Genomic DNA, 13,755 nt, shown 5'->3' on the forward strand with positions numbered 1-13,755 from the left:
TCTATCTATCTATCATCTATCTATCTATCTATCATCTATCTATCTATTGATCTATCTATCTATCTATCTATCTATCTATCTATCTATCTATCTATCTATCTATCTATCTATCTATCTATCTATAGATTGTCTCCTCCCATTAAGATGTGAGCTCCTTCAGGGCATGGTTGTCTCTCCTCTCCCCTTCCCTCCCCTCTCCTCTCTCCTCCCCTCCCCTCCCTTCTCCTCTCCTCTCCTCTCCTCTCTTGTGTTTTCTCTTTTTTTTCTTTTTGTTTCTTTTCATTTCTTTTCTTTATATCCCTAGTGCTTAACACAGTGAAATGATTACTGATTGATATGTACTTCTTGCTAAACTTTTCTAAGGAAGTCAATTTGTTGGGACATTCACCCCTTCTTAATTTATGTTGGATTTTAGCCTCGAGGTAGAAGCACCTGTGCTTTCCACTAGCCTTCCTTTTTTGGCCTCTGAACACACCAGCACTTACTACTGATAAGAAAAGTGTTGAATTGCCCACTTATGCTAACCATGCAGTAATTTAGGATTATGTGGCTTTTTCAGGCCCCTAGATCCATGAAACCTTGGAGATGGAAGGGACCGCAGAGACCATCTTAATTCAACAACTACCTGAAAAACAACTCCTTTCTATAATATATCCAAACTATGATCAAAGGCAGTGAGAGGGAATCTACTCCCTCCAAGCCATCTCTTTCCAGCTTTGTATAATTCTCAAATTTAGGCAGTATGTTTTTGTATCAAATCTAAATTTGCTACTTTATAAATTCCACCAATTGGCACTAATCCCTCTTCCATGTCCCAGCCATTAAAATACTTGAAGAAAGCTCTGGCATATCCTTCCCCTCTTGCCCTTCCCCCACTTTCCATCCTCAAGACTTCTGTTCTCCAGGGTAAACTTTCCCAGTTCTTTATCTTTTGTTCAAATGGCATGATTTCAAGGCTTTACACCATTCTGGACCTGTGGATCCTTTGTATACTCTCCAGATGACTAGTTGCTATTGTTTTCTGTGTTTGTCCTTCGTTCTTGAAGAGGACCATTGCATCAGGGAAATGATGAGGTGACTTGCAGTTAACTTGGATTTGAGAGGGAAGGCTGTGCAAGGTCACCAGCCTCATTTTCTCCTCCAGAGCCATCTGGATCCAGTGACCTGATATCCATCAGGATGATTGGAGATGGCCCAGAATGCATTGGGAGACACTGGCCCTTGTAGGCTAAGGTCTTTTCAGGTTCTCACTTTGAGTGAGGGCCATTCAGTGAATAAGCCCCTTTGAGAAGTTAATCAAGGGGGTGGCCCCTTTAATCAAGAAAGAAAAAAAAAATCAAACTGGGAGGGGTGGACCCTCAGGCTTCCTGGCCCAAAGAGACACAGTAACTATTTAGTATTTACATTCATTCTGTGCTAGTATTGTGGTTTTTCCTTCATTCTCTAAGAGGACCATGACATCAGGGAGATGATGACATGACTTGCAATTGACTTTGATTTGAGTGAAGGAGTGAGTTTGTCAAAGAAGGCAATAAGGAAATAAAGAAGGAAATAAGACATGTCCTGTTCTTGATGAAGCCAAGTTAGATCTTTTTGATCACTCCTCCCATTTCTTGATATTAACTATCCTCTTAATTTTTTTTCCTTTAAAAATTTTTCTTTTGTTTGGGTCTATGATTTTTTAAAATTTAATTTTATTAAAGAATGAAGTCGTGTATATATGCATTTGTAATCTTACCTCCCACTTTTGAACAAAAAAGTGTAAAATAGGTCCCTCATGATAAACATGCATAATCTAGCAAAACAAATGTACAGATTGGCCATGCTAGAAAATATATGTCTTTCCCTTTCTACTTTAAGCTCATCACCTCTCTATGGAGTGGCATATTTTACCTTCTGTCTTTTGATTTCCTCATTTGTCATTGCAATCAAAGTTTTAAAGTCTTTCAAAGTTCTTTTTCTTTACAATGTTATTGTCACTGTATAACTTGTTCTTCTAGTTCTACTAACTTCATTTTGCATCAGGTCATAGAGGTCTTCCCAGTTTTCTCTGAAGCTATCCACTTCATGGCATAATAAAATCCTATTACATTCATATACCTTGATTAGTTTAGAGCCATTCACCAATAGGAGAGCATTTTCTTAGTTTTCAATTTGGGGTTGATACAGAAAATGTGCCATTGATGTTTTTTGTTTATGTAAATATTTTTGTCTTTCTTTGATCTCTTTGGGGTATAGACCTAGAATGTTTATTGCTGAATCTAAGAACAGGTATATTTTAGTGACTTTTTGGGTATAGATCTTTATGACTTTCCAGAAATTGGTTAACCCAATGCATGTCCACCTACAGTGAACTAGTCTACCTGTTTTCCCAAAGCATTTCCAATATCATCATTTTCCTCTTTTAACATTTTTGCTAGACGATAGGTATGAGATGAAACCTCAAAGCTACTTTAATTTATATTTCTGTTATTATTAGTGATTTAGAGTATCTTTTCACATGGTTGTCTAATGTTACTCATTTAAGCAAGCTGTTAGATAGAAAAAAAATGAGACTAAATAAATAAAGTAAATACGTTGATTCTGGTTAGCTACATATTATGGATAAATTTAACCTGTATAAAACAGTTGCCATGTGTAATGGTAATGGGGATTTGAAGATCTTCTTTTCCCCTTAGACTGAATATAATCACATGGAGCGTATGACAGAAGAAGTTTGCTGAATGGGTGGAGCAGGAAGGGTGGAGCAGAGCTAAGAGGAAGCAGGGCCTCAGAGCAGTTAGTGCAGAGGGAGAGAGAGGATTCAGACAAGAAGACAGCTAGGCTTGTGTTTGTTTGTGGGAAGGCCCAAGCAGAAAGAAGGCCTTGGGATGGTGCTGCTCTCTGCAGTGTTATTGTGTATAGATTTCTTTGTTGCTATGATGAATTTGGTTTTCTGGATTTGGCTTTCTGGTGTCTGAATAAATATTTTGCTTCTGGCTTATATATGGAAAGCCTGTTATATTTTTTGATTCAGCACTATGTCAGCATATTCACAGTTGCTGTTGGTGCTGTAGACATTACCACAGTGATATATACTATGTGAGGAAGCTAAAATAACTGATGAACCACCAAATGTTTTATTTATAGGCCAAACCCATAGAAGTCAAGGTTAACATAAGTACAGAACACAAAATGAGAAAGCTTGGTGGAAAATTATGAGCATCATAGCCTTCAAAACAATGAAAATAAAAGGAGAGTATAACAAGCATACACAAGACTTGGTATGAGGCCCACTGAAGTCAAATCATTTCAGTAAGAGTTATAAATAAAACTGAAAGGAACATAGTAAATAGATAGAATATAGGATAGATTTGCAAGTATTTTTATAGTAATACATTCTTATACTCATGACAATGGAACCTCCACATTTGTATTTGAACACCTTGTCATCTGATGAAAAAATGAAGGAGAATGCCAAAAGATGCTTTCAGAAAGAGCCCCGGACTTCACAAAATACACATAAGAAAAAAAAACTATGTCAAAAGTAACACTATTTTGAAGGCAGTGAAAGATCAGTTTTGAAGATATCTGAATAAGGAGGAACAGATACCAAACATTTAGAAAAAAAGGCATAAACAGTTTTCACTACACACACACACACACACACACACACACACACACACACAAACATGACCAAGAAGATATAGCAATTATTGATCCTTATGCCTACTTCCTAGTTTCTATAAAAAATTTAAAAAGAATAATATGTACATGTGACAAACTCATCTTTAATGAAAATATGACAAAGGAATAGGTAGAGTTTCACAGGTTATTTTCTCCATTACACCATTTTCAGTGTAAAGCAACTGACTGATTTAGAAAATACATGATCTTGCTGTTGTTTTTGTTTGTTTATTACCAAAAGCTTTTGATTCAGTAGAACAAAATGCAGCCTTAGATTATGTTTGCTTTTTAAGATCATATGGAGATAACTGATTACCACTATCAGACCAACCATAAAATAGTCTCATGATCCTTTCCTCTGGGTTGGAGGGAAGGGAGAAGACACACATTGCTTCACAAAACTATGATAGCCAGGAGTTTTTGCTTACAGAGAAAGTCTGAATAGCCTTCCACTATGAATGCAGGTTCTTGCATTCTAAGAAAAGATGACATAGCTCCCCAAGTGACATTAGATAAGAGATAATCCAGTAATGGTCAAAAGAAGAGGAGGAAAGTAATGAGTAGTTATTGGAAAGTGGTTGGTGACTCCTTACTCAGTGGTATTAAGTTAACTCTTTTCTAACCCGACATAAACATCAAATACTTGTTGTCTTCCTGGCACAAGTCTGAGTAATGTGATGGGAAGCTTCCAGAGAACCATAAAACTTGGTCACTACTACCCACTTCTAGTAATTCATGTGGGGATAAATGAAGCCACCAATTGGGTCAGTACCTAGAGAACATTGCTAAGGATTATGAAATTCAGAGGAAAAGAAGAAGAAAGAAAAAAAAGAAGATGAAGACAAAGACAAAGACAATGACAGCGAGGAGTTTGGAGGAACGGGTTGCTTTATCACTACTTCCTATATTGAAGATAGAAGACCCAAAAGGGAAAAGCAAATTTGGGAAGGGCTATGATAATGGTTTCTTTCTCAACATTTGCTTTTAAAATTTTGAGTTCCAAATTCTCTCCCTTCCTCTTTTCCCCCCGCCCCCATTGAGAAGGCAAGTAATTTGATATAGGTTATACATGTGCAATCATGCAAAACATATTTCTGGAGGTGGCTAGGTGATTCCATGAATAGGGTACCTGCCCTGGAATCAGGAGAACTGAATTCAAATCCAGCCTCAGACACTTAACACTTACTAGCTGTGTGACCTGCCCTCCCTCCTCCAAAAAGCAAAAAGACCTCAAAACAAACAACCCCCCTCCCAAAAAACATTTATGTACTAGTCTTGTTGCAAAAGAAAGCATAGACTAAAAATAACCAAGAAAAATGAAGTTAAAAAAGTATGCTTTAATCTCTATTCACAATCCATCAATTCTTTCTCTGGGGATGGATAGAATTTTTCTTCCTAAATCCTTCAGAGTTGTCTTGGATCATTGTATTGCTAAGAATAATTAAATCATTTATAGTTGATCATCTTACAATATTACTGTTACTATGTACAACATTCTCCTGGTCCTTCTCACTTCACTTTGCATCAGTTCATGTAAGTCTTTCAGGTTTCTCTGATAGCATCTTGTTCATCATTTCTTATAGCACGATAAAAAGCATTCCATTACAATCATATACCATAACTTGTTCAGCCATTCCCCAATTATGTTTTTTTTCCTTTCTAAGAGCTGGATATGGATTTCTAAACCAGGGCTTACTATGGAGGAAATATGGTATTTGGATCAGAGATTGATAGGGTGTTGTCTTGATGAGAACCAATAAAAACATATTTATTAGATTCTTCTGACTCTAATGAGAAACTATTTAAACTGAAGAAGAATGAAGAAAAAATGACTTGAAAAGATCTGACACTAGGGGTGGCCAGGTGGCTCAGCGAGTAAGAGCACCAGCTATAGTGTCGGGATGACCTGGATCAAATCCAGGCTCAGATACTTAGCACCACACCCAGAAATAACTGGCCGTGTAACCTTGAGCAAGTTACTTAACCCCTGTTGCTTTAAAAAATGAAAAAAAAAAAAAGAAAAAAAGAAAAGATCTGACACTACTGAGAGGAGCAGATATAATACAAGAGGAGAAACAGGAGAGTTGTAGTGATTTTCCTAAAGCCCAAGTCAAACCATGTCATATCCCTATCCCCACTCTGCACCTCGATAAGATGCAGTGATGCCTTTTTACTTCTAGTACCAACTGTAAATTTCTCTGTTTGACATTTAAAACTCTTCACTCCTGGAAGGAGCTCAAGGGGTAGAAAAGTGACCCCACTCCACCTTTCTAGCCTTATCTCACAATACTCCTCTCATTTTACTCCAAAGTCCTGCTGAATTAGCCTTGTCACTGTTCTTCATACACAGCACTCCATTCCCCATCTCCATGTCTGCCCTGGCTGTCCACTGATGCCTAGAATATACCCTCTCTTCAACTCCACATCACGACATCTTCTGGTTTCCTTCAAGACTGGGCTACAGGGCTACCTTCAGCATGAGACCTTTCTTGGTTGCTAGTGCCAGTGCCACAAAGTTACTTTGTATCTGTTCTGCAAGTGTTTTGTATAGATTAGTATGTATATGTCGTCACCTCTATTGAAATGTAAACTCCTTGAGAGCAGTGACTAGCTTTTGTCTTTGTTCCTCAGTGTCCAGCACAAATTGTGGCCCATGGTAGGCATTTGTCTGTGAATTGATGAGATCATATCCAACATGAGAGACAGCCATAAAATATATAGCCTCATAAGCCTATGTGTACATGCAAAAATTTTGGCAATAGAAAGGGCAAAATGGAAATCGTCATACAAGGAAGCAAATTTGATATCATAGGTATCACGCCGATACTTGAATGGGATGAGACTGACGATTGAAATTTAGCATTGAAAGTGTATAGTGTATTTTAAAAGAACAGAATAACAAAAAATGAAAATACCATTATATTATTTTTATGTACTTTTATGAAGAAATACAAAAACCTAAGGGAGGAAACTTTGGGGAGAACTTTTGCATGAGGACAAACCAGGAAAAAAGTAGATCACTTGAACAAAAGAAAAAATTATTGAAAGTGGCTCAGAAATAGATCATAAACCTCATGTATAATGATGGTGGACTTCAACTATGCTAGACATCTCTTAGCCAAATGCAGAGCAGATGACAGACTTGTGATTTGCCTTGAAGAGAATTTCATCCCTCAAAAGGTAGAGAAAGCGACAAAAGAATCTTCCATTCTGGACCAGATCCTGATCAATCAAGAGGAACCAGTTGTTGCAGGAATGATAGGAACTTTTCAGGTTGGGGAGGCTACATCATAGACAGAGGGAAGTCAGTCCCATTCTCACAAGTAACCTCTGCTTTGGAGTGCAGATTTCAAGGAGTTGAGAGAAAGGACAGTGGGATCTAATAGTATAATATTTTGAAGGAGAAATTCACTTGAGAGGAAACGCTCTCAAGAATGAAATTCTGAAAACAAGTGCAAATGGTTCCAATGAAATGGAAATTTAAATGAAGAAACTGATTAGAATGCAAAGGGAATTTATAGACAAAATCAAAATTCAAAAAGGTATGTTTGGAAGTTACTTCCAAGAACAAGCAACTACAGATGAATAATAAGGATGATAATAACAGCAGCTAACATACAGATAGTGTTGTAAAGTTTGCAAAGCTCGTTATAAATATCATTTTATCCTCACAGCAATTCTGGGTGGGAGGTGTTATCCACATTTTACAGATGAGTGAACTGGGGCAGATAGCTGTCAACTGACTTGCCTAGGGTCAAAAGTGTCTGAGGTTGGATTTGAATTCAGATCTTCCTGACTACAGGTCCAACATTCTATCTACTGTGCTATTTAGCTGCCTCTATATTTAAAGACCACTACTATTTAGGAATAGCTATATAAGAACTGTTTGGAGAAATGCTTAAGTCTAAAAAATTCTGAGACGTATGAGACATGCTAAAGACAAATGAGTACTCAAAGTAAATTGTGCTCTTCCAGTGTTGATAGCAACCTTTTCATGTCTACCTGACCTATATGACTTTCTCACGCTCTCCCTTAAATCCACCACTGGCTGTTCACTCAGAATGCTAAAGGACTTCCTCATGTTATTTTGACATGGCAAAGACATGCAACAGTGTGACTATCATCCCTTTTTTTCATCGCATATGTAGGTAATCATTTTTGCTTATTCACTTCTTGGACGACGTCCTCTATCTTGAACATCCTTCCTATTTCTCATTTGTGATGTGATACAGCCTCCTCACACTCACCATGCTTCTCTCCATTACCCCGTGGGTGAAATGACCTTAAATTATTTAGAAACTATGGTGTTCCTTGACTCATAGCCAAATAACAACACTGGGCAAAAGTTTGTATTTAGATGGTGAGTCTTCTGCAGGTATGGTGACAAACTAATGGGAAAATGGGCAAAGGGTGAACCAGTCTTTAGATAATTCATAAATTTCTTTAAAAAATTGTCAAATTTATCATTTATTTATTTTTAGCATTGGACTCTAAATTATCTCTCTCCCTTGTGCCTCTCCCGTACCCATTGAGAAGGCAAGAAATGTGAAAACATGCGGAACATTTTTTCCATATTAGTCATGTTGCAAAAAGACAAGAAAAGTAAAGAAAATTAAAAAAATAGTGCTTCAATCTGCACTCCAACTGTATCAGCTCTTTCTATGGAGGTGGATAGCATTTTTCATTATAAGTCTTTTGAAATTGTCTTGGATCCTTATATTGCTGAGAAAAGTTGTCATTTACAGTTGATCTTTATACAAAATTGCTATTAAAGGTGCAGTGTTCTCCTGGATCTTCTCACTTTACATTGCATCAGTTAATATAAGCTTTCCCAGATTTTTCCAAAAGCATCCTGCTCATCATTTCTTATAGCACAATACTATTCCATCACAATCATATGCTATAATTTGTTCAGATATTTTCCAGTTGATGGGCATCCTCTCAATTTCCAATTCTTTGTCACCACAAAAAGAGCTGCTATACATATTTTTGTGCATGTAGGTCCTTTTCCTTTGATCTCTTTAGGACACAGACCTAGTAGTGGCACTGCTACATCAAAGGTTAAGCACAGTTTTATTGCCCTTTGGGCATAATTCCAAATTGTTCTCCAGAATGGTTGGACCATTTCACAACTCTACCAACAGGACATTTAGTATCCCAATTTTTCCATATCCCCTCCAGCATTTGTTATTTTCTCTTTCTATCATGTTAGCTAATTTGATAGGCATGAGGTGGTACCTCAGATTTGTTTTGATTTGCATTTCTCTAGTTAATAATGATTTAGAGTATTTTTTCATATGACTACAGGTAACTTTATTTTATTTCTTTATACAAAAACTGCCTGTTTATATCCTTTGGTCATTTATTTATTGGGGAATGACTCATATTTGTTATAAATTTGACTCATTGCTTTATGCATTTAAGAAATGAGGCCTTTATCAGAGAAAAGCACTATAAATTTTTCCCTCACTTTCTTGTTTTTCTTTTAATTTGGCTGCATTGGTTTTGTTTGTGTGGAACCTTTTTAATGAAATGTAATTATTTATAAATTTTAACTTGTTAGTATTTTAAATGTGAGATCCTTTTCCAATGAATGACAGCAAAAAAATTTTTTTTTAAGTTATGTTGAATACAAAATGACCACTTTCCATGTGGGTGGAATGATGATGATAGATAATGGTGAGAAAATTGAATTCCTCTTACTTTTACTTCTGTTTTTCTTCTAAAGACAATAATCATTGACCTTGGAAAGGTATAACAAAAATGATTAGAAGGAATGGAAACCCTAAGATACTTGAGTATCTAGTCTCCTTCAATGAGTTAACATCATTAAACTGGTCAAATTTTCTTTAGAGTGCTGAAAGACCTGACAGTGTTGATTGCTGAATATATAGGGACTTTTGATATTTCTTGGAGAATGAGAGATGTGCTGCATGAGGGAAGAAGGAAAAATGTTCTTGTTTCTCAAAAAGAGGAAGAAGCCTTCTACAGACTTTATAATGGGGATTTTGACTTCTCTTCCTGGTAAAATTCTAGAACACATTACTGAGGGGATATTTTCAGAATTAGAAATGAGTATCAGTAATCATTAGATACCATCATGAGTTCTTCAAGAAAAAGTCATATCAATTCAGTCTCATTTTCTTTTTTTTTTTTTGGACAGTTACTAGAATTGGAAGTCAGGAGAATGTTGTAACCATAGCATTCTTAGATTTCAGCAAAGCCTTTGATAAAATCTTTTATTCTATATTTTTGGATAAGGTGGAAAGATATTGATAAGATAATAGGGTGGGTGGATTTGGAACTACTTGAATAAATTACTGGACCAAAAATGTAGTTGTCCAACTTGGATATCAACTTGGAGGAAGTTCTCTACTGGACTATTTCTGAGCTCAGTCCTAGACTTCATGTTGTTTACTATGTTTACTATTGATCTCAGGATTGTCCAATTTGCAGATAGCACAAAACTGGGGAGGATGACGAGTTGATGACAGAGGTTGAATCCTAAAAATCCTAACTGTCTAGAATGTTTTGCTGAATCTAATAAAGTGAAATATAACAAGGTTAAACGTAAAATCAGCTACTTGGGTTAAAAAAATCAACATCACAAATAAAGGATATGGAAATCATGGAATTCTAATTAAAAAATTCTGAATGTTTTCATCACCTTCAGGCTCAATATGAATTAACAGTGTGGCATGTCAGCCAGAATAAAGTTAACTTGGCTTTAAAAGAAGAATTGTCTTCAGGACAATGGAATCATAATCCCAATATACTTTGCCCTTGTCAGGCCACATTTGGAGTTCTGTGTTCAGTTCTGGACACCACATTTTAGAAAAATCTAAGCAAGCTGAGACATGTCAAGAACAGGCCAGCAAGACTGATGAAAATCCTAAAGGATATAACATAGAGGATTAACTGAAGGACCTGGAGATGATTAGTTTGGAGACAAGAAGACTTGGAGGGAATATATGAGCTTTTCTCAAGTAGTTGAAGGGCTGTCATATGAAAGAGGGATTAAATCTCTTTGTACTAGAGGGTAGAAGTAGTGTTAGAAATTGATGGAAGTGCACATACACAGACACAAACACACACTCATACACAGACACACAGACACAGACACACAGATACAAACACACACACACATCTTCTTAGCAATCAAAGCTATACAAAAGCTGAATGGGCAATCTCAGAAGATAGTGGATTTCCTCAGTGAGATCACTTGTTGGAGAAATTGCAGAATGGATTTTTAGTTAGTCATATGTTGGACTAGATAGTTCCCGAGTTCCCTTAGAGCTCTCAGAGCCTTTGAGTTGAACTGTGATCCCAAGGGGGCAGATGAAACTACAAAATAAAGGGAAGGGGAAAAAAGGATGGGATAAGGGTAACCAATTCCCTCCCCATTTCCCTTTCCATCTTGTGCTCTTCAAAATGATGGCATTTATCTCCCCATCCCCCAAGAGCACCATAAAATCGCTGATCCCACTTGAGCAGACATGAAGGAACTCGCAGTTTTATGTGTCCCCTAAGATCTTGGATGGGGATGTGTGTGTAGTTCTTCTGCGTGGAGAGTGCAGGGTAACCCTAGTCATCTCCCCAACAGTTTATGAAAGTTATAATAATCACCATTTCAGATCCTCTCCCTCCCTCCTCCATTTGAGGCCTAATAGCTTTAAAATCTTACAAGTTGTAAAAACAATTAAAGCAATAATCTTAAAAAGAAGCAGAATGGAGCCTTCAAAGGAATGTGAACCTTTAACACTTCGTGGTTAAATAGGGCCTTGTAGTACAGTCACTAGCGGGGCGACTGTGAGAAAGCGCAGGAGCACCCTGTGAATTTGTTGATGCCAGTTTGGACAGACTGTTTATTTTCATGATTTCATGGAAGAATTTTAATTTAATGAGTGTTTTATACACTAATGTAAAGCATCGTTCCAGCCCTATAATTATTGTGTCAAAAGAGTCCCGCTTAAAGGGCAGCAGCTGAACTCCAGAAATGTGATTTGCATCTGAATTATATCAGGACAACACTGCTAAAAGTCCTTGACTTCTTAATTGAATACAAAAATCAACAGAGAGAAAGGGGTGCATATTTAAGCTACTTCCTGGTACCTTTAAGGGTTTTAAATATGGAGTTTGTTGGGCCTGGGACATTTCCTTCTTCAATATTTGTCTTCCCAAAGTTAAACCATGAATTGGGTTCATAATAGTCTAGGCTGTTTACACTTGCTGGGCAATTCAGTAGGTAGATTCAGACACATACTTAATCAGTTTCAGCTTGGAGCTTCCAGTGTTTTTCTAATTTTTTTTTCAAAGGAGAATATTTTGCTCTCTGCTAGAAACTTGTTTAACATCAGCTTTGGAGATATTTTTCTCCCAATGTGTTTCCGTGTGGCCCAGATGGAGAAGGGAGCTGTTCCATTTCCCTAAGGTCGAGATTTAAGGGATCGAACTGGTCTTAAATGGTTTGCTGCCAAGGCTCCTGTGGAATTTGCGACCACTTCTTTCTCTCTCTGGTTCCTCCATATTTCCCTTCTCTCTCTTCCACTTCCAATGGGGCAAACATTCCTTTAACTCCTCAAGAGTTTTCCTTAATGAAACTTAAAATGTCCCTTCCAGATGGGGCCTGAGAACCTGCTCTTTCATCACACTCCCAGTTGCTTCTGGACAGGAGATCTCCTGGACAGGCCACTGGAATGTCTCTTGGAGGTATTTTTAAGCTAAGCCCTATAAATTTATGCTCACCATCAGGAGGCCAAGAAGTATGCTTTGGTATCTGACAACCTGCTATTTCCATTAAAGCAAATAAATACATATGGAATAGAGAACCTTATTAGGAGAGGCACTTTGCATACCTTACTGGGTCAGGACAAGCAGGGTTTGCTTTCTTCTCATCCAAAAACCGCACACTCCTACTGTAATTTGCATTTCATCAGTACCCTTAAGTTAGAAACTTCCAAACATAGAAAGGGCCTGCAAAAGAGGGTTGAACAGAATTTCCAGGCACATGCATTGCAAGATTATCCTTTGTGATTTGCTGAGGTATATTAGTGAATTCTAGTTGCCATCACCCTGGCATGGAAATCAGGAGAATCGTGTTCTATTCTCCCAGCTCTGCCAATGTGTGCAACTTTGGGCCTTCCATTTCTAGGCCTTAAGTCTGAGTTTCCTAATCTATCAAAGGAAGGGATGGAACTTCATGATCATCAGGTCCCGGAGTTCAACCATCCTATGATTTAGTGACTACAACTGAATGGAAGGAGGCTCTTGAGTAGAGAGACGTTTCGGTTTTTTCATGGTCTCTGTTCCTGCTTCAGAAATCCTGGTTGAATATAGTCCTTTCTCCATCCCCTCACTGCCAGCTGTTTTTACTCCTTTCTCTTGAGGAACTTTAAGCACAAAGCCCCAGTGGGTTTGAAAATGTTTGGGCTACTTTAAATATTTAAATATGGAGACAATTCTGGGTTGTTTCTTTTGTTAGAACCCAGCATGTTGGGAGAAAGCCTTCTTCTCATTTTGTACTTATGATGCCACAAAATTGTCTCCTGGATTTATTTCAAAGCCAAAAGGAGAAGCAAAGATTGCAATCCTGCTCCTTTTGCTGCTCTTTTTAACTCAATTATATTTTGACAATTCTGCATGAAACTGGGGAGTATGTCTTTGTTTAAGCTGTGTACCCTCCATAGGAACAGTCAGCTCGTGGATATGGCTAGTGTCAAACATAACAAGCTTTGACAAGGGCATTTAGCGGTTGTAATTCAAATCTAATTCAGAACATCTTAGCACCAGACCTGTCAGGCCCTTAAAATGCACTGTAACTAGAAAACCGAGGGCGAGGGTCCCAAGCCTGGCTCTGTGTGGCATCAAGCTGATGTGTCAACAAGACCAGTTACAATTATGGCTTCTTTCAAGCATACTAAACTAATTTACAGTACTCTGGAAAAGTGGGGAAAGGACTCTTTAGTTTAAAAGCCCAGGACTTCTAGATTTCAAATCCATGGTGAATAAAAATACAATTAGAGTTAGAAGCAACATTTTGCCAACCTAGTCCAAAGCACCCTCTATGAATTTCTTTGTTTCTTTTCTTTT

This window comes from Petaurus breviceps, unplaced genomic scaffold (genome assembly GCF_028583685.1).
Source record: "Petaurus breviceps papuanus isolate PSGF00001 unplaced genomic scaffold, PetGlider_PUasm1.0 685, whole genome shotgun sequence".
NCBI classification, from domain to species: Eukaryota; Metazoa; Chordata; class Mammalia; order Diprotodontia; family Petauridae; genus Petaurus; species Petaurus breviceps.